The sequence below is a fragment of the Vidua chalybeata genome, chromosome Z (assembly GCF_026979565.1).
Source record: "Vidua chalybeata isolate OUT-0048 chromosome Z, bVidCha1 merged haplotype, whole genome shotgun sequence".
Classification (NCBI taxonomy): Eukaryota; Metazoa; Chordata; class Aves; order Passeriformes; family Viduidae; genus Vidua; species Vidua chalybeata.
Genome location: NC_071570.1, coordinates 37,523,983 through 37,545,149, shown reverse-complemented (window position 1 = coordinate 37,545,149; position 21,167 = coordinate 37,523,983). Strand labels below are relative to the sequence as shown.

The 21,167-nt window shown below is 38.5% G+C and overlaps 1 long non-coding RNA gene across 1 annotated transcript; it reads right to left on the bottom strand.

The window, feature by feature from the left end:
- Positions 1-13,327: 13,327 nt before the first annotated feature.
- On the bottom strand, positions 13,328-19,135 carry LOC128802443 (uncharacterized). Its single transcript, XR_008435433.1, has 3 exons — positions 18,963-19,135; positions 15,283-15,377; positions 13,328-13,411 (listed from the first exon to the last, which is right to left on the bottom strand). It is a non-coding gene; the product is annotated as an uncharacterized LOC128802443 (long non-coding RNA).
- Between the last annotated feature and the right edge of the window lie 2,032 nt (positions 19,136-21,167).

Here is a 21,167-nt window from a genome sequence, read left to right as displayed (position 1 = left end):
GCTTCAGGCTGAAATATCCATTTCTTCATGTCAGCTTGTAGCTTATTTATGTAAAATTAAACACTTGCTGTAGTAAAGGCTGCTGATTGACATCTGAAGATGTTGCCATCACTATTTTGCACCTTGGTGACAAAGATTCTATGAAAAATAAAGGGAAGTTGCAGATGCCATGATACCCTGATGTCCAGTATAAAAGTTTTTCTGTGATGATATGGGAATTGTCAAAAGCTCCACAATATGGCCTAGTATGGATAAGGTTGTTTATCCCTTTACCACCAGATTTTTTTAAAGATGACATTAAAGATGACTTTAATTTTTTTTTAAAGATGACTTCTAGCTTGTGCTGAATTCAGTGATGCCATTTGGGATGCACTTACTATGTTAAGCAGAGTCAGAGTGCCACTTATAAAATATATTTTCCATTTTGCTTTGCTTTTCAATGTTTCTTTATTTCAGGATTCCTCCATAGAGAGGAAAGAGTACAAGGTAGGTGCAAATATACACAAGACAAATCTTCAAGGATTCTGTTTGTTTTTAAATTTTTTTCTGAATAGCTTATATGGCAAAGGTTATGCCATGATAGCCAGTGTCTTAGCCAAGGATTTTGATGTTGCATCCTGGGTTTTGGGTTCAGATTTGAGGTTCTGGTCTTTGTTAGCTTACTGGTTCCATGTATCCTCATGCATCCCCTGTGTTATCCCCTCCCACGGAAGTTAGCCCGAGGCTGCTGGCCATTGGGTTTTCTCCCCTGCCACTCCTGTGACCACTCCCCTGTCTGGTCCCTGGCAGTTCCGTGCTCATCACCTCATTCTCGCGGTTCCACTGGCCCTGAATGCCTGTGTCCGCCCCCGTCCTATCCCCATTGGCCGTTGTGGCAATGTCACAGCCACGGCGTCTGCGCTCATTGGGCGGAGAGCTCCCATCCTCCCCTGTCCCACCCCTATATCCCTCCATGGCACCCCAGCCTCGGGGCCAGATTCGTCCAAGCGAGGCTGGGAGCAGCCGCAGCTTCTCCATTGCGGCTCCTGCGACTAATAAAGCATCCAGCCGCAACGCGGACGGTTTTGGACAATTCCCTGCCTCTTTGTTTCCTTCCCTCGCGCCAACGACGAAGCGCGACCAGCCCACCCCAGGGCGTAGCCGCAGAAGTGCCCGGAAGTAGAGGTGGCATCGACCCTGACGAGGAGCCAAGGCGCCAAGTCGCACTCTCAGGAACCGGTCAGGGCAGGAAAAGTGACACACCGCTGGATTTTGAAGCAGTGTTCCATTTTTAGATACATAATTTACAATCTATCCATCTCTTATTCAGCCATCTGCCCCCTTTTTAAAAATCTGATCTTTGACTATAGCCCTATTAAGCATCAGTGACAAGATATCTGGTATACAGAAAAAGTTTTCAATTTATTGCCAGGCTTCCTAATCACCTTACATTTCATACATTACATTTTTATGGTCCTCTGCCTTCAAGCCAGAGTTCCAGACATATTTTCTGTTTAAGGCAGTCCAAAACCTGTTACTGTATATATTACACAGTAAAAGTAGTTTACACCTGCAGTTTTCTTGAATAATGAAATAAAACCAACCTGTTGAACTTGAAGATCCTTGTGGGTTCCTTCCAACTCAGGATATTTTGTAATTCCATGAAAGTTAGCTCTTAAATGGCCTTAAATGTGGCAGCCACCAAGGCATTTCTTAGAAATAGATACTCATCTATTTCAAAAGCATCTTAAGCAAAACTGCCAAATTGCTCAACACAATCATTACATAAGAACTATAGATTAGTATACCAGTTTAGTAGAAATCTAAATTGAAATATTTTATGTTTTCCATTTATTCCATGTGATTTGTTTTGGTTTTAAAATGTTAAATAATCTATTTTATTAACTTAGTGATTCTGTGGCAGACATTTGTATTCAACTAGTAGTTTAATACAATAAATCAACATGTAATAATTTACAAACATAATCATGTTTAGCTTTTAGGCTAAATCTTAATGAGCATATTTGCCAGAGGATTATGATGTGATTTATGTCCCTTGGTGTGGGCAAAAGATATGAGGAAAAGACAGATACTCTTTTTCAATGAGACTGCTAACTGTATTTCTTAGAATCACAGCACTTTTAAATACTAAATCATTAATCTTTATGGTTTATATGTTACTCCTAAGCAGGAACCTTATAGTTAATAGCCTCTAAGATGAAAGATGTTGTAAAATTATTTCAAAAACCCAAGAAAATGTAAGACCTCTTTTGAAACTGAGAGATATTTTAGTGGAAGAAACTTGGTGGTTTGGAATCAGCTTTCTCCTCCATGGTAGGATATTGAATAATTTTTTCTCAGAAAAAATGCCCAAATTGCCAGTTAGGTTAGATACACACAAATCACATAGTTCCCTTATATACATCCAGATGGTTTCAAGAAGGCTAAAAATATTTTATGGGAATTTTAAAAACACTATTCAGTAATGACCTTCACAGCTGAGATAATGTGGTTTCAGAGAGAAACTTCCCAGTCCTTACTGTAGACAACTTAATTTTCTTTCATGTGGAGAGGGATATTTTTGTTGGTATTATTTTACTGCATTTTAGATTCACTTTAGAACATTTTAATTATGAAGGTCTTTGTTTAGTTAATTAGCCCTTTGACACTTTTTATCAATAGAAGTCAACACATTAATGGAAAATAAATTACAAATCAAGATAGCAGTATTTTAAAAAAGCACACTAAATACAAATGAAAGCTAATTTTTACTCCAGTCTCTGATGATAGGAAATACAGGCTGAGAAACTGAAGGCAGGAGTCTTGTTTTGCTGTTGTTTTATAACAAACAATTTCTGTTGTAGTGCACAGCTACACAAATGGAACAAACAAGCTTTGTGAATTTGGAGTTTGGAGTTTCTGTTTCCTAAGCATGGAGTTTCTATTCTGTATTTTTACATGTGTTTACCCTTCCCCCTGAAGCTATTCCCATTGGATTTCACCTGTAATGTATTCATACTGGGCATTGTTCTATTGGTTTCACCTTATCTCTTATTTTCCCCTATAAAACCTGTAACCCAACCCCAAACTGGCATCACTTGTACGTGCGGCGTTTGAGCAAATACAACCTACTTTGGACTGCACACAAGTGTCCAATCTCTTGAGTCTCTTTATCCCGGTCATGATCGCGCTCTCTAAATAGCTCTGTCTGTTACAAACGAACCATAAAGGTGTTTGTTGCTTCTCTCCGGCTGCTCCCGGAAGCGCCTGGCCAGCGCCCCAGGAAAAAGGAGCCGGGCGAAAACAAAGAAGTCGGAGAGAGAAAGCGACAAATTTCTTTAGAGATTATACATCAAATCAATTTTATCCAGATTTACCAGCCTCATAAGATTATTGCTACAAAGATTGAAAATTTTTTTATTCTTCTTGGCTTTGATCAAGATAGAAGGCTGGTTAGTTCTAGAACATGTTTGAAAATATTTAAATGTTTTTTTACTGGAGTTATAATTTTAAAGTAAAAAAGTGATAGCTTATTATGCAAATAAGCAATAATTTCTTACAGTTAATTCACACAGACAGTGTTAAATGTATAAAACCAACAACATTTAAAACCTCTTAATATTAAAAAGAAATGCATCTAGATTATGTCTGCTAGATTATCAATGTAATGTTATTTTCTGATATTTTCTCTGAGACTACTAATGCCTCAGCTAATCATGAGTTATGCAAAGTAATTGACCCACAAGTATTACCTATCGTCAGCTCTGGTTCAATTTTCATCTCTATCCATGAAAACACATATTTTCCGTGTATTAACTAATGCACCAGTTATAGATTTTTTTCTGATTTTGTTTTCTTGCAACTGAAGATGCTGCTATTCATAACATATTTTCTGTACAATCCCAGCTTACCTGTCTGAACTACATAGGACAAATCAATTTTCTCATCCTTTCACTGTACAGGAAAGAAAGAGGCACAATTCAGTGCTGCTTTCATTTTACTTTTCAAATGACTCAAACAAGATTTAATGATTCATTTATTTTAACTTTCCTAAATTACTACAGATATTGGTAAAGGTTTAATTTTGTCATCTTAATAAACAATAAAATTGGTTCCCTGAGAATTAAGTGCCAAATTTGTATTGTTACGTAGACTTAGGCTTACATTCAGTCTCAGCAGCTAACAAAACCACGCAAACTTCCACACAGACAGTGTGACACCCACTCACAAGTACAAAACAGCAGGGAAATACTCTGGATCTACAAATATTAAGCAACCTTGCTATCCTTCCCCCCCGCCTGTTTCTCAGGCTCTGACTTACCATTTTGCCTACAGCTGAAATACATCAACTGATGACAATTCTGGGCCAGATCCTGAATTCTGCTGAGATTTCCTAAGTAGCTGCTTGGCAAGTGCAGTGGAAGAGGAGATAGAATGGTGATGGATTTGGGGAAAGGGGATAGTGTAAGGGCCAGAAGCAGGATCAGACTCTGGATACTGCAAGAAAAGTCAGCTGAAGTCCCACTGCTGTGGTGAAAGAAAGCTGCTGCATCTCTTTTCATCAAAGTCTGATGTGGCAAGTGCCCATGACAAAACTGCTAATGTTTAGTTCTTCATAAAAAAAAAAAAAAAAAAACCAAACCAAAACAAACCAAAACAAAAAAAAAAAAAAAACAAAAAACAAAAAAAAAAAAAAAACCAAAAAAAAAAACCAACAAATTTCTTATTAAAATTGAAAGTTAGGAACTACAGCAGTTGACAAGAAAATAAATTGAGTCAATTCAAAGAGAATCCACTTCTGACAGTAGATCACTATATTTTTCCTCCCTTTACCTCATTAACATCTTGTGAACCTCTATGAGAACAAAGTTAAAAGAGTTTTGGCAGTCCCAGGGAAACAAAACTGCTTGTTATCCTCCTACCATTCAGTTCCCTTATGGAAGCTATCCAGTTGTGGATCCATGAGCCTAACAATACCCAGACAAATAAAAACATCTGCTGCTACTAAAAACCAAGATGAAACAAATAACATGCTTTACAATCTAACAAACCAGAGCACTGTGAAAAAAGCTGACAACTTCAGTTGTGCTTAACAAGTCTGAAACTCTTATCATGCCATATTCATAGTAATACTGAGATCCGAGGAGGCTCTCATGACACCATACAAGGTAACATGCTTCCCTGTCCTTGTCTGGTGACAAGTTATTTTTAAGAAGTATTATCAAAATCTGGCAGTACAAAGCTCAGGCTGATCAGTCTCAGGTAATGAGATATCAATTGCTTTTCCTCACCTCTTTTTTCTTTCACAAGCCTGAGAGCTAACTATGACCTTTAATGAAATGAGAAGAGTATTCTAAAACCACATGATTCAAAACCTGCTGGAAAATACATGAGTCTGGATATCATAAGACAATCTGTGCAAAGTACACAATATGTAGGATTTTATTACAATTACTATGACGATTATTCTATTTCATTTGAACAGGGAGAATAAGGCTTTGCAGAGAACACAAAGCTGCTCTGTAAGAAATGCAAAATGTGTAACAAGTTTATGACTTCTGAATAATGATACAGGTAATGTAACCATATGGTTTGGGATTTTATCCTTTGTGTGTATTGACCCAGCTTAACAGAGGCACTGGAAAAACAACTGAGAAAGCAGTACATGACATTTGAATAACTAACCTCCTAACAAGCACTGCAAAGCAACTATCAGACACCTGCCCTCTTCCAGATTAACTCAATGTTGGTCAGATTTGGAAACCTGAAGATGAAGGTTGTTGAGAGCTAAATTTGTTTTAGAACTTACTAATAGTGTGCTTGATTTTCAGAAACCTAACCTTTAGCCTAGGTACATCCTAACTTATATAAATAACTGCCTCAATAGACAGCAACGGAAGTCTCCTGATTGAATGTTCCTGACTGGACTCAAAACTTTCTATTTTTCTAGTTTTTTCTGGTTTCCAATTTTCAGTCCTCTCTAGCACATGGAGAAGAGAGGCACCTAAAGTGAGTGAAATGTGCAGGAGCCCACCTATGCACAGGAAGGCACTGTTGGGACAGTATAAAGTCAGAGCTGAAGGATAGTCCTGGAATGAACTTTATTGCACAAACCTCAACTGCTGCAAAGCTTATTTCTACTTACAGATTCTTTGAATCACCAGCAAATCTCTCATCCTTCTGCCTTTCTGTAAAATTTACAGTGCGCAAACTGCTTCTTCTAGAACAAATTTCTACTGAGCCTATTCAATGGAGTTTGCTCTATGTTCATCCTATTTCTTTCTGTTAATGTATTTAAACTGAAACCATTTTCCAGGCGTCACCTCCCTTTGCACAAATACATTTATTCTTCATATTCCACACTAGTTTTTGCAAGAAACTTGCCAGGGAAAGGAAAAAGAAGGCTGGTAGCAAAAGCCTATTCAGATCTTGGCAAAACATTTATGAGAAAGACCTTCAACTGGAAGTGAAAAGTAGATATTGTATTAAGTTTAAAAAGTCACATTGTGCCTTCTGTTCTAGTAAAATTCCCTCTGGAGTTTACTGGATATCAGCTCCCACCACAGGGCTGAAAGATTTAGCTGGCATTGAAGAATTGTGATGACAAGTGAAATGAATCCAAGAGAAAAGTACTCCATGATCCTGAATGATGTAATAATTTCTTCCCACCTTCTACAGTGTAGAAAATTTTGAATTGCTAATCTTGGTTTTTCCTATCTGAGTCCTCAGTGATGTCTTTTATTTGTCAAGTGTCATTATTTGTACTAGGGGATAGCCTGAAAATGGAAAAGGGAAACAGTCACATGTGTCCTAGAGGGTCTCATTATCTGATGTTCTTTGGACAGGCACAGTAAGCTGCTGCTAGCTACATGTTATTTCCTTAAATACTTCTGCAAGGAGAGGGCGTCTTCCTGGAATTAAGTCATCATAGTTGAATCTCAGCTAGTGTAAACTCTATGCACTCTCTGCCCAAATTCCTGGCAGGGGTGACAGGACATCTGTTGGCCCAGCACTCTGGAGGAACAAAAATTGGCATTGCTTTCCCATGCAGCAAAGATCACACAGGTTCTTTTCCTCCATCATAAGCACCTGATATTTACTTCCTTTTCCTTAGGAAGAAATATCAAACCTGAGTGCACTAAATGCATTTAATGCTGTCTGAGGCACAGCAGCAATCCACAATCACTGCAAAGCTCTGAGGATCAGCTGCAAAAACACCAGTGCTCATGCTAATCCTGCTCCATAGTTGTACCTTTTATAAACACTGTCATGGGAACCACGCACATTTGCTCCCAGCTGTGTTCAGTAGGAGTCAATCTTTAATTCATAGCTCTCTGAGAATGAGTAACAGGAAGATCTGAAGCTCTCTTCAGGCAGACAGCTAAACAATTCCTCAGTAGCTTTTTTAGGATTGTGGAATGAGGGTATATCAATAGTCTCTTATTAAATTTTAAATTAAATATCTCTCTTTAATTAATATAGGTAACACCTTTTTTCATTGTTGTTTTCTGTTTGGTGCCCAGACATGTGCTTTTGAGAAAAGATGAAGGGATTGCAGACAGCAATGAAGCACCATCACTGTTCTTGTCTCTTAAAACAATATTCAAAAGCACTAATGAAATTAACATATTTTTACTGATATGTATACTGTCAAGGTTGTGTCCAAAGAAAAGGCACAGAAGAGATGGTAAGGCATGAAAAGACTTGTCCAAACTTATAAATGTTATTGGAAAAATTACAAGTACAGCCACAACTCCAGAGTGCCATCCTGGTGCATTAACTAGGAAAGAATACAGCTTTCCTTTTAACTTACTTTTTGTAAAATCTCTGTTTATGTCAACAAATATTAAATGACATATTGCTCACAGTAAATTATAAGCTACATATGTATATTATGTGCATATAAAGTGCACAAAGTACATTAAACATGTTGTGCTATTTAGTTCAGTACTTCTAGGAAACAGAAACTAGTTTGCAGCAAAGCCAGCTGAGTACAAAGTCTGTAGATAAGCTGCTCTGCAAAAAGTGAAATCTCCCCGCCCTTTTCCTAAAGGCAATTACTTCTCTCACTGTTATATTTATTGCAACTCTGCTTTCAAGTTTATTCATAACTTGCATTAGAATTTTTGACCTAAGCTCTAAACAGACAGATTTGCAAAAGAGTGACACACCACCTTCCTGCAAACTACATTACAATTCCTTGATTCTTGTAATGTTGAAAATTTTCACAGCATTTTCCTCACTGACATAAAAATTATGCCAACAATAGAAAAATGAAATCAAAATTTCTTTTCTTTTTTCTTTTTTACACTATTAAAAATACCATATTTTGGTTCCAGCTAAACTCTTTCCTGGTAAGGACTGGTAATGCCTGATGTTTCTGATTAACAGCATTCTTTCCTTGAGAAAAATTTGCTGCTTTTTTTTTTTTTTCTTGTGAAAATTCATAGAATTCTTAAATCAACACATACAGCATGTACTTGATTTGTTCTGTTATGTTGCAAAGATTGGTGAGCAACTCTAGTAATATAGTCAAAGGCTGTATTGATGAAAGGTTTCTTTCAACTACCAGCATAGCAAGGATACCTGCACGGGAAACATTGTCAGAGTTACAGAATTTGTCAACACAAAAATTTTCACCTCTATTTGTAAAATACTCCAAATTGTATTTTAAAGCTATAATCTAAGTGAATATATTAAAAAAAAAAAAAAAAAAAAAAGCAGACGTGGGATGGGAACTAAGATATACAGGCTAACTCACTAACTTCCAGAACTAGGCAGTATCACATAACTTTCTGGAAAAGATCCCCAATAATGAGAGTTGTGTTGACATAGGAAAACAGATATACACTTTGATGAGAACAAGACAAATTGGCATTAACCATAAACAATGTGGATAAATAGTGCCTCTCAACCACATAAACTCAGAACGGAGAAATTTTGTAAGACCTTTATTTACCAGAAACTGCAACATACCCTGCAACTTCGAATTATTATTGCAAAATATAGAATCACTCTATACAAGGTCTCTCTTTATTTTAAATTCTGTTCTTACAATTCTGGTATTCTAATTTTCTATTTTACATGAATTTTAATATTCAGCAGTAATGCCAAAAGATACTTTTTATTCAAAACTATGTAGTGCCACAGTGTAAAACAGTTGTTTCCATTTCCCTATCCAAAAAGCAGTACAAAATATTTTTTTTAAGTTTAAGCATTCTCTCTTAACTGAAATAAGGAAGTTTACTGGACACAAGCCAATAATTTCTGCAGACACTGATAATTTAAATAAAACAAATCATTAATCAAAATCAGTTTTCTTTCAGAAGCAAATCCCTGCACAAAGTACTCAACCCATCTCAATTAGTAAATGCTTATGTGTGCTGGGTAACTTGACACCTTGAGGAATCTGCACCTCCTGTGGGTTTGTTTTTATTAAGGGAAAATATTCTAGAGATAAGTAGAAAAGTAACAATAGAAGTTGTCTGAACACTCTTTAGAGCTGTAGATTCTGTAATATTTATCTTACAGACATTTAGACATTTACCTCACAAAGTTTTGTGATTTTAAGCAAAGCTTTCTTACCTGAGTAAAGCAACTGATGTCAGATGTCCTACAGACATCAGGGATCAGGGCCCAATGTTACAATTGGCTATCTTTGCAACCCCAAATGTAAAATAAATATTCACAGAATCATAGAATGGTTTGGGTTGGAAGGAACCATAAAGATCATCAAGTTTCAAGCCTCACACCACAGTCAGGGACACCTTCCACCAGATCAGGTTACTCAGAGCCCCATCCAGTCTGGCCTTGAACACTGCCACAATGGTGCATCCAGGAGCTCTCTGGGTAACTTGTGCCAGTGCCTCACCACCCTCTGAGTAATTGATTTCTTCCCAACAGCTAATCTAAACCTGCCCTCCTTCAGTTTAAAGCCATTCGCCTTTGTCTGTCACTACATGCCCTTATAAACTGTCCCTGTTGAGATTTACTGTAAATCCCCTTTATGTTAACTGAAGGGCTCTGTGTACTCTAAGGTCTCCCTGAAGCCTTGTCTTCTCCTGGCTGATGAAACCGCTCAGCTGGAACATCATAAAAGAGGTGTTCCAGCCCTGTGATCAACTTAGTGGCCTCTTCTGGCCTTGTTCCAGCATCTACATGTCCCTCTTGTGTTGGGGATCCAAGACCTGTTATTGTGCAACATCTAGTATAGCCCAAATGGGATTATATATATTTGGTTTTGGGGTTTTTGTATGATTTCAGTGGGAACAAAGCTGGGCCTTAAAAGCTAAACCAAAAAGATTAAAGAAATTGCATTAAACAAAGTTGAAGTAAACACAGTGGTAGTTTTGATAGTGTTATCAACATTCCAAAAACTGAAATGCACTCAGCTCCCTAGAGAAAACATCCAGAATGTCTCATTTTAAAGTTGCTAAGCAAGGAAAACTACTGCAAAAATACACAGTTAATTATTGCCATATGTATTAGAAAATTATGGGGAATTCTATTTATTTATTTATTTGTAGTCAGTTTTTATTTCTCCATCTGCACATTATTTCTATGTTTAAAATAAAAGAAGTAAGTACTTATTCATGGGACATCAGAGTCTCAATCTGTCATGATTTGTTCTAGAATATTTATTGAAGTTATTTATTAATATGTGAAATAACCTGTCCTGCAACTCTAAATATATTCTGCAACTGTATTGTTGCATTGGGATATGGAAAAAATCATTGGAGAATTTTAGGAGGCATACAAACATACATTGAAAAGGGGATCTGATCCTTCCCTAGCATCCATCAACAACTTCCAACTCAGAAATGTCAACAGTGACAGATTTCAGTGAGTGCATACAAAGAGATTTCACATGGATACACATGCCTACAATTTCTATCCGAGGAACAGTGAAATACTTCAATGTTTGCAATTAGCATAGCAATTATGAGCTTCAGACACGCCATTTGTGACAGATTAAATGTCAGTTAGTGTCTATCGATATCTTCAAATGACTTTCACTACATGGTTTGCCAGATATTTGGGGGAAGTTATGCCAGAAAATAAGACAAAGTCTCACATAAATTGTCTCTGTGAAACAAAGAAGTTAAAAGAGGAAACTGGCAGAGTACCTTCTTACTGGTATCTCATTGTGTAGTACATGAACAAGACACTTTTCCTTGAAGTCATATGAACACTTAAAATTAATGGACAACTTTGAAGCTATGAAGATTCATACTGAATCTAAACCTCCACTACTCTCTGTAGTTTTATTTTTAACTTTGTTTGAAGTCTTGTAGTTTAAAGTCTCTAATTTATTTTAGGTAATCCCCAGGCTTTGGGATATTTCAGGTACAAAAATGCAACCCAGCCTCAGTTGCCATTATCTTGTTTTACAGCTCTGTGGATATCCTGGGCAATAGGACTTGACCACCTATAAATGAAACCCTGAGATAAGCTGCTTGATAAATAATTGCTCCCAAATAATTCCCAAACACAGATCAAGAGTTAGAACAGGCCATTCACAAGAGGCATGCTGCACATGAGCAATGTGTTTTGAAGGGTTGAATGCTGTGATCATGGGTTCTGTGTTTTGGCTAAGTCGAAATGACAGAAAGAAACATTTATCTAGTGGCAATCTCTGCTTGTTTCTTCAGACTGACTTTGAAGCCCCTCTTATTTTCTGGCAAACATTTATGCAAGTGATCCCATCTCAATGCTAGGAAATGTGATATTTTAAAAACCTAAAGGCAGAGTTTATATACCTGTAAAGATACCATGGGTTGGCTGGTAATAAAACAGACTAACCTCACAAGAAATACCATTGAGAACAACAGGAGAAAATGAAGCACATACTAGATCCAGTGAATTACCTTTTCAGATTTTGTTACCATCTTGTTATTTGGTATGTTGAATCCCCAAACCATGTCTCTGGAGCAAAATTTTTAAGAACCAATGGAGAATAGGTTCTTCACAGGATCCCTTTATTCTCCTGTGGACAAAGTCAATGAGACTTAAAATGGCTACAGATCATATTACTGCAGTAAAGTGCTGAAAAAGGGTTCTAGTGAAAGCAAAAACATATCCATATCTGTGGCTTTTGGCATGTTCCTAACCAGAACCTTGCATTTCAATGAGATCACATTTGAAATTCTCTGCCATTAACAGTTTAATGGGTACAGGGTCCAGACAGTTCACAAAGAGGAAGAAAGTCAAAAAGCAGAATATAGAGTGTTTATTACTTTCCTAGTCATTCCCTTGAGGAAAAAAAAATCTTTCAGTTCTCAACTCTCTTCACCTCAGATTTAAACACATTAACATTTACCTGTTTCCAGAATAGGTTAATTCCAGTGTCCAAATGATTACAGTGAGAGCCTTGGAGGATTCTCAAATTGAAATAAATTTCTGGGGGAAGTCTGCATGGAGGAAGACACTAAAAACCCCAAAACTTTACATTTTTTGCTATATATATGATATTTTTATCAATGAAGAGGATTTCCCCCCAAAACTCTGCTGTTTCTCTCAGACAAAACCTGATCATTAGAGCAAGCTGCTGCATCAGAAACCAAAATAAGATGAAAGGCCAATAACCCCAACCCTTTTAAAAACCTTGGCTAGGCACTGGTACAGAGCAGAAAATGCAGCTGACTGCTTCCAGCTTCTGACAGGCACAAGCACATATTATTGTCTTATTATTTTAATATTACCAAGTGGGAGAAAACAGTTGTGGTGCCTTGAAACTATGTCAGCTGGTAAGTTCAAATTTGTGTATGACATGCAAGATTCTAATTGCTACAACACTGCCTCAATATATTTTCCTTGAAAATTTTTACATAAATTAGTTTTATCGTGGGGATATAGAAAAAGATCTCATTGGTCCTGATGACAAGCTCCATGTGAGTTTGTATAGAAAAAGTTCATGCACAAATCACAATTAACAATATTTAAATATAAATTATGTATCCATTTTTGTGGAAAATTTGCCCAGTACTGGAACAAGATAATATAGAATATTTTATTTGTTCTCTGCTACCCTTATGTGCATCAGAATTACACTGAAATTGAATTATGCAGTTATTGAAAACCCTGGGAAACCTTAGCTGAGCTTCATAAAAATATTAATTTGCATGCTCATCCCCCACACTTTGCAGTATAGAAGACTTACTGGAAAAGCAATAACATAACTTTACACTCAAAATCCACCCAGAATATTATATTGAAAAAGTTTTTTATACAACTACTCTTTAACTATGCATTGAAGGGCTGAACACTTGTATTAAATGTTGGAGCATTCATATCTTTTAACAGTTTTACCAAGCTACTCACAAATAAATACTTCTAAGAACATTTGTGACCAAGTTGTTTGCAGGCTGATACCGATCACAGGCATCCTTTGAAATCAGCAAGTATTTTCAAGACATTTTCAAAGGGAACAGATCTATAAGGCAGAAGAACAATTAGAAACCAAGTCCATAGTAAATTTTATTAAATCTCTATATACACAATGAACTGATTGTCCATAAATTACAAAATACATGAAAAAATAAAGGCTGAAGGATCTAAGCAGAATTTAAGTTTATAATACTATTTGCTTTCTTGTCTTTAACCAACCTTCAGCCCCTGGAAAATGCTCTTATCCAACCTTCTGGCAACTTGACTTCTTTAATAATCTATGGCAGAAAATAAAGTGCATCTCTGGCTCTCTTTTATCTTTGTACTTTATAGCTGCCCTCAGAGAGCTCCAGCAGGCCAGTGAGACAAGACTGATTTAGCAGAAGCCATGCTGATTCCCTCCCAACAGGTCATTCATGCACACACTCATCACAGTCTTTATTGCGCATTTAGCGTTTAATCAGGTATAGAAACAGGACCCACTGGTCTGTGGTTCCCCAGACTCCTAAACACCCCTTTTTCCAGATGGAATTACACAGCACCCTGCTCTTAAACTGCAGCAATTGGCAGCAATCTTGGCCAGCTCTTCTGCAGCTTCACATCCGAGTTTATTCAGTGCTTTCAGGAAAATGGCATCTAGCCCAAAGTCTACCTACACTGTTTAATGCTTGCTTGACACTTAACCTCAAATTCACCCAACTCATCAGACCTATCTGCTGCACCAAACCACTGAGGGAAATCTTCCCAGCTATTTCCCAGCAGTAAAGACTGCATGCTAGAAAGATATCCAGTAAAAATCTTGTCATGGTGACTGGCAATTTTCCTTTGATTTACCATTTCTCCTCTCATAAATTCAATTAGAAAATTTAATTGGGCACAAAAATCTATTGTCTTTAAAATAGAGGAGAATTCTAGGGAATGTATTAAAGTTTATTGAAGTTCACACCCTAATAATTGCAGAATTTATCCCTTCATAATGTTTTTAAAAAACAGTGCATATAATTACAGATATTTCTATGACAGGCACAAAATATAAAGCATATTCTTATGAAGAAGAAAGTTTGCAAGGAAGTTTTACATTTCCTATAAAAATTAACTAGAATCCTTAGCTAACACTACTACTACATCTTTTTATTTCCCAGTGTTGTCTCCTGGATGATTTCTTTATATTTCAATTGCCAAAGAGTATTGTTTCCTAGTCACATTTTGCCAGGAAAATAAGCATAAGAAGAAGAAACAGACTAAACAGCTTAGATGATGGGGTGGTCTAAGAAGATGTACTTTTGTCTCAGATTCACCAAATGATTATTTTTTTCTGGGATTTCCAATTTAAAACAGAAATAAACCTCTCTGAATTGAAGATTACATTTGAAGGATTTGGTGCACATTTTCTGAAGAGCTCATTTTGATTATGTATTTGCCAAACAAGAGTTTGACTAGATAAACTTCCTCTCTTATGTTATGAAAAAAAAAGGTTTTTTTTTCGACAAATATAATCACAGATAAAATCCCTACCCATCATGACTTGCTTTAGGAATCTAATTTCCCCATTCAAGATATGAAGGTGTAATTTTACTCTCTGAATTAAAAATTGGTATTACTATTATTTGATAATTATTTAAGCATTATCAATCTCAAATCTTCTATTTTACTGATATCCCTTTAACTTAATATAAATGCAAATAATCAATACAGTGCTTATAGTTTATATAAGATGCATGGCAGAAAAAACTGGAAAAGCGGGAGAACAAAATGCATTTTGCTGTCTTAAACAGTCATAACTACATGTTTCTGTATTTTCTATAGTTCAGCATCTCTGTGCTTCGTATATATTTGAAGTGAAGCAGAAATACACTAGCTGCTCAAATCTGTTTTGGATGGTTGAGTGAATAATTAAGACTCAATGAATGAACTTACCTATTAATTCCTTGAAAAATGCAGAATGTTAGTGCCCAGATTTGAAGAAATTCTATTTAGTAGCTAAGTATCAGTCTGAAGTGCCATTGGATGAGCTGTCAAGGTGAAATTAATACAGCCAAATTAGTAATACAGCAGCTTCACACACTTCAGAAGAGTTCCCAATTTTAGGAATTTAATACAAGTTTAATGTCTTGAATCAGAAAACTATGTCTGCATGATATTCTGAGTCTGCACTGTTTTTACAATGCCAAGAGTATCTGGCAATTCATGATCAAGTAAGCACACAAAAAGAATTTTCCTGTTAACAGTCCTGGCACAATTCCCAATGTTTCTGTCTATAAAACATTAATGGGATGCCTTAAATGCATTGTCATATCCTTTTGCCATGTCCTTTAATTCTAAGAACTTTGCATGCAATCAGTTCCTCTGAAGTGGTTCATAGAAATCTGAACCACTTCAATATCTGAATAGAAAAAGGGCTGTATTAAAACAATTCACTTGAGGACATCCACAACCTACTATTATGAGCATTAGCTTTGGGTAAGCACAGTGTGTTGAAATGGTTTGCATCTGTAGGAATTTGGCACCCTGCAGTTTGCTAATCCCCAGGCATGTCTTTATCTAACAAAATATTTCATTTTCCTCTGCAGAAAAGACATTGCAATTAATTCTTTAAATTAGGAATTTCTAGTATTTAAAAGTGCTTTTATGATGTGTCTTCTGAATTGTGTTGAAAGAAGAAAAACTTACTAGGAGCCAAACAGCTGCCAGAATTAAGCCAAGTGTATTCAATTTGAAAGATGTAGCAAGTCTGCAGTTTTAGTCTAAAGCTGTAATGTCCCAAGATTTAGAAATCCCACCTCTTGAAATCAGACAGCAACATTGACAGCTTCACATTTATTTAACTTACCTTTTAAAAAGGTATGCTTTCTTAGAGCTATGTCTGGCTGTCAGCCACTGTCCTTTTAATTCATGATTTATCAACAAAGATATTATAAATATTTTGCACCTATTGTCTGATTTATCTCTATAAATATTTTGTGTGTGTGTAAACTGCATTTTTAAAATCTTTGATTTTTATTTGTAAAGCATGAAATAAACGATTAGCTTTATTTGTATCAACCTCCATAATAACATCTGTGCCGTGCTTGCCAAAAGCCCCATTAAAGACATATGTGGTTTGACACAGCAGTTCCTGTGACAGAATCCGTACTAGCAGCTGCAGCTACACTAGTTGCTGAAAATTAAACTAAACAAATGGAGAGCTACTTGAAAAATGTGGTTTTGATACTCTGTCTAGAGTTTTGCAAAGTAAAATTTCAAGTTTTAGCTCAAAAATAACAGTCCTTAAGTCCTATTTTCAATCAGATTGAACCCACAGTTTGCTAATTTGTGTGAGAAGGAGGACACGTTATTCAAATCCAGCTTGTGCTGGTGATTTTGGAAGCTCTCAGTAATACATAATAATTGTAAAGGATGTTTATTTTGAAGCAACAACTCTCTTGGAACAGTGCATTATGTGATTCATGCATTGAAAGAGGGAGGGGAGAGGAGAGGAGAGGAGAGGAGAGGAGAGGAGAGGAGAGGAGAGGAGAGGAGAGGAGAGGAGAGGAGAGGAGAGGAGAGGAGAGGAGAGGAGAGGAGAGGAGAGGAGAGGAGAGGAGAGGAGAGGAGAGGAGAGGAGAGGAGAGGAGAGGAGAGGAGAGGAGAGGAGAGGAGAGGAGAGGAGAGGAGAGGAGAGGAGAGGAGAGGAGAGGAGAGGAGAGGAGAGGAGAGGAGAGGAGAGGAGAGGAGAGGAGAGGAGAGGAGAGGAGAGGAGAGGAGAGGAGAGGAGAGGAGAGGAGAGGAGAGGAGAGGAGAGGAGAGGAGAGGAGAGGAGAGGAGAGGAGAGGAGAGGAGAGGAGAGGAGAGGAGAGGAGAGGAGAGGAGAGGAGAGGAGAGGAGAGGAGAGGAGAGGAGGAAGTTGCGGAAGGAAGGAAGTTGCGGAAGGAAGTTGCAGAAGTTGCGGAAGGAAGTTGCGGAAGGAAGTTGCGGAAGGAAGGAAGGAAGGAAGGAAGGAAGGAAGGAAGGAAGGAAGGAAAAAGAAAAAGAAAAAGAAAAAGAAAAAGAAAAAGAAAAAGAAAAAGAAAAAGAAAAAGAAAAAGAAAAAGAAAAAGAAAAAGAAAAAGAAAAAAGAAAAAGAAAAAGAAAAAGAAAAAGAAAAAGAAAAAGAAAAAGAAAAGAAAAAGAAAAAGAAAAAGAAAAAGAAAAAGAAAAAGAAAAAGAAAAAGAAAAAGAAAAAGAAAAAGAAAAAGAAAAAGAAATAACTGAGGCCTCTTAACTGCTCTGATTGTCTCACTGTATTACATCAAGAATCAGGTAGTTTGGACACATTTTTGCAGAGACCATCACTATACCTAAAATTTTATTCTAATAGAATATAATAGATAACATATATTTTACATATAAAATGGAATAATATGATGCTAAGATTCCAAATACTGAGATCTTACACAAGAGATGGACCGAGGGGTCTTGGAGCCCTGTGCTGGAGGACCATGACTGTGAATGATCAACCCACACTCAGTCCTGAAATTGTGTGTGATCTGCTGTTCCAGTTCTCTACAAATCTCTGGGGCCTGATGGGATTCATCCAAGAACCCTCAAGTTCCTGGCTGATGTCATCACAAGCCTCTCTCAATTTTTAAGCAATCTTGGAAATCCCAAGAGGTCTCAGCTGACTGGAAGCTGGCAAACATTGTCCCAGTTTTCAAGAAGAGCAAGGAGGACCCAGAAACTACAGACCTGTCAGCCCCACTTGAGTGTCTGGTAAAGTTATGGAGAAGATTATTCTGGCACAACACAGTCATTGGTCACAGCCAGCACGGCTTCATGAGGGGAAAGTCCTATTTATCAAACCTGATTTTCTTCCATGACAAGGTAACACATCTAGTTGACCAAGGGGATCCAGTTGATAGAATCATTTTGCATTTCAGCAAAGTTTTTGATGCTGTGTCATGGTTTGACACAGAAGTGAAGTTTCTCAGGAAGTTGTGGTCAAACCAATCAGTGGTCAGGTTTGGATATTGACACCTGGAATGACCACTGAAGGCATGGACACGCCTCTGAGAACACAGGGGGTTAAAAGCAAGAACTCCCAGGAGAACTGTCTCTTTTAGTTCCGGTCAGAGAGTGCAGACTCTCCCCTGCCCAGCCTTAGGCTGGGTGGGGGAGGGGAAGCCATGTGGCCTGGTAGAGGTAGGCCAGGGGCTGAAGGACTGGAACCAGGCAGGCCCCCTGCAGACGGAAGGGTGGAGAGACATGGAGATGCCTTTGTCCCCCCACCCTCAGAGAGCCTGAGGGCACCTGGAATTTGCTGGCAGAGGAGAAGGAGAAGGGGGGGGAAGGTGCCCAGCCGTGGGAGTTGGAGTTCTGGGCAGTGATTTCAGCCGTCCAGGGAGTCCGAAACTTTTAACCCTTTCCTGGGAAATGAAAGTTTTGCAAAATGTTACTCCTCCTCGATTTGAAGGAGAAGAGAGACAGTCTGGGACCTGAGATGTTAGAAGAAGAAATTTTTAGGTGGGAGGAGATTATGGAGTGGCTTGTGGCTGGACTTTTCTTGATAGCCATAGGCTGAACCAATTTCTCCTGCAACAGAGACTGCATTTTTAGGGGGATACAATGGTGAGCCAAGAGACCTGCTTCAGCGACTACCAACACAGGAGTGGAGTGAACAGAGAAGAGTTGAGGAGGGTGTGGTGATGTCCTCTGTCTTCAGGAAGAAGATGATCTCTGTTCTTGAGACCCTCGGCCTGAGAGGAGGAGGAAAATGAGGGGGACTGTGGTCCCAAAATGGGAAGCTGAACTGTTGTTTCTTTTGGTCCTTGGCAAAGCATCCTTAAAGGAGCCCTATGAGCAGTCTGTCCATGCACAGTGGTGAGAGCACTGTGACATGGAAAGGAAGTGTCACACTGGCAGACTTTCTCCAGGTGGTTGCCATGTGCAACATGGAAACACAGAAGGGTGGCAACTGTGTTTTCCTGGGGGGTCTATGGTGCAAGAGAGGCTCCTCTCTCCCTTGAGGGACTGAGTATTGATTATCTGAAGGGTGATGACTTGATTGAGGGTCCAAGTTGTGTCTCACTGTGGTTTGCTGGAGTTTGGGTGGGGGGAGGAGGAATGTTTTGGAGGGTTTTCATTCTGTGATTCTGGATTTAGTGTGTGTGTGTCTTTTATAGTAGTAGTAGCTTAATAAAGTATTTTTCCTTTATTTCTAAACTTGGGCCTGCTCCTGATCGCATCTCACAGCATTTATTTGGGAAGATGCATTTTCATGGGGGCGTTGGCATTGCGCCAGTGTCAAGATATGCTGTCTCTCACAGAGTCCTTCCAGAGGAAGTGTCCAGCCCACAGCTGGATAAACACATCCTGTGATGTGTGAGCAGCTGGCTCATGGGTGGGGCACAAAGGGTTACAGTGACTGCAGTGACATCAGACTGGTGACCTGTCACTAGTGGGGTTCCACAGGGCTCCATCCTCAGTCCTGTGCTCTTCAACAACTTCAGAAATGACTTGGACTCAGGACTGGAAGGAACACTGAGCAAGTTCACAGATGATACAAAACTGGGAGGAGCTGTTAACTCCTCTGAGGGCAGGTAGGCCCTGCAGAGAGACCTCAGCCTCTTAGAGAGACAGGCAATTACCAACCACATGAAGTTCAACAAGGGAAAGTGCCAGATTCTGCATCTGGGATGGGGCAGCCCTGGATGTATGGACAGACTGAGAAATGAGAGGCTGGACAGCAGTGCCATGGAAAGGGTTCTGGAGTTCCTGGTTGATGAGCCAGCAGTGCCCTGGCAGCCAGGAGGGCCACCCAGGGCATCAGGGACAGCATCACCGGCTGGGCAAGGGTGGGAATTGTCCCACTCTGCTCTGCATTGGGCAGCCTCAGCTGGAGTGCTGGGGGCACTTTTTGGTGCTACAGTGTAAAAAAGACATGAAACTATTAGAGAATGTCCAAAAGAGGGTCATGAGGGTGCTAAAGGGCCTTGAGGGGAAGCTGAATTAGTGGCTGAGGTCACTTGGTCTTTTCAACCTGGAGGAGACTAAGGGAACACCTCTCTGCAGTTACAGATTTCTTGTAGGGGGAAGAGGAGGGGCAGGCACTGATCTCTGCTCTGTGGTGACAGTGACAGGACTCAAGGGAATGGCCTGAAGCTGAGTCAGGGGAGGTTTAGGTTGGGTATCACGAAAAGGGTCTTCATCCTTTTCCAGTGGTTGGGCACTGGAACAGGCTCCCCAAAGAAATGATCACAGCACGAAGCCTGGCAGATTTCAAGAAGTATTTGAACAATGTTCTCAGGCACATGGAGGAATTCTTGGGGTGTCCTGTGAAGGGCCAGAAGATGGACTTGATATTCTATGTGGGTCCCTTCCAACTCAGGATGTTCTGTGATTCTGTGAAGTCTAGATTCTCTGATGCAAAACATGGAAAAAAGTAAAAATTGAAAAGGAGCACATTTTCAAAACTTACTCAGCTATTTCTACAGTTTCTACAGAAACTCTGAGTGTAAAGTTTAGACCACAAACATATGAATGTTTTCCATAGCACTTTGCCTTCCCAGGCTTACAGGAAAAGGAAAGGTTGAAAAAAGTTTCCAAACTCAGCCCCCTCACTAGCAGAGTGTTTTTAGCAGGAAGGGTGGCATACAGTTTGACAAATTATCACTCTTACATAAGAAAAAACAGCGCTTATGGTGATGTAGCATAGAAGAACTAAGTGATACTCCAGACATGTGATTCGTGTACATGAAATGAGAAAATAATTTTGGTTTTTTCATTCAGTCTAAAACTAAACACCATCAAGAATTCCAATGAATTAGAAGTTTTTTAGGTCTCAAAGG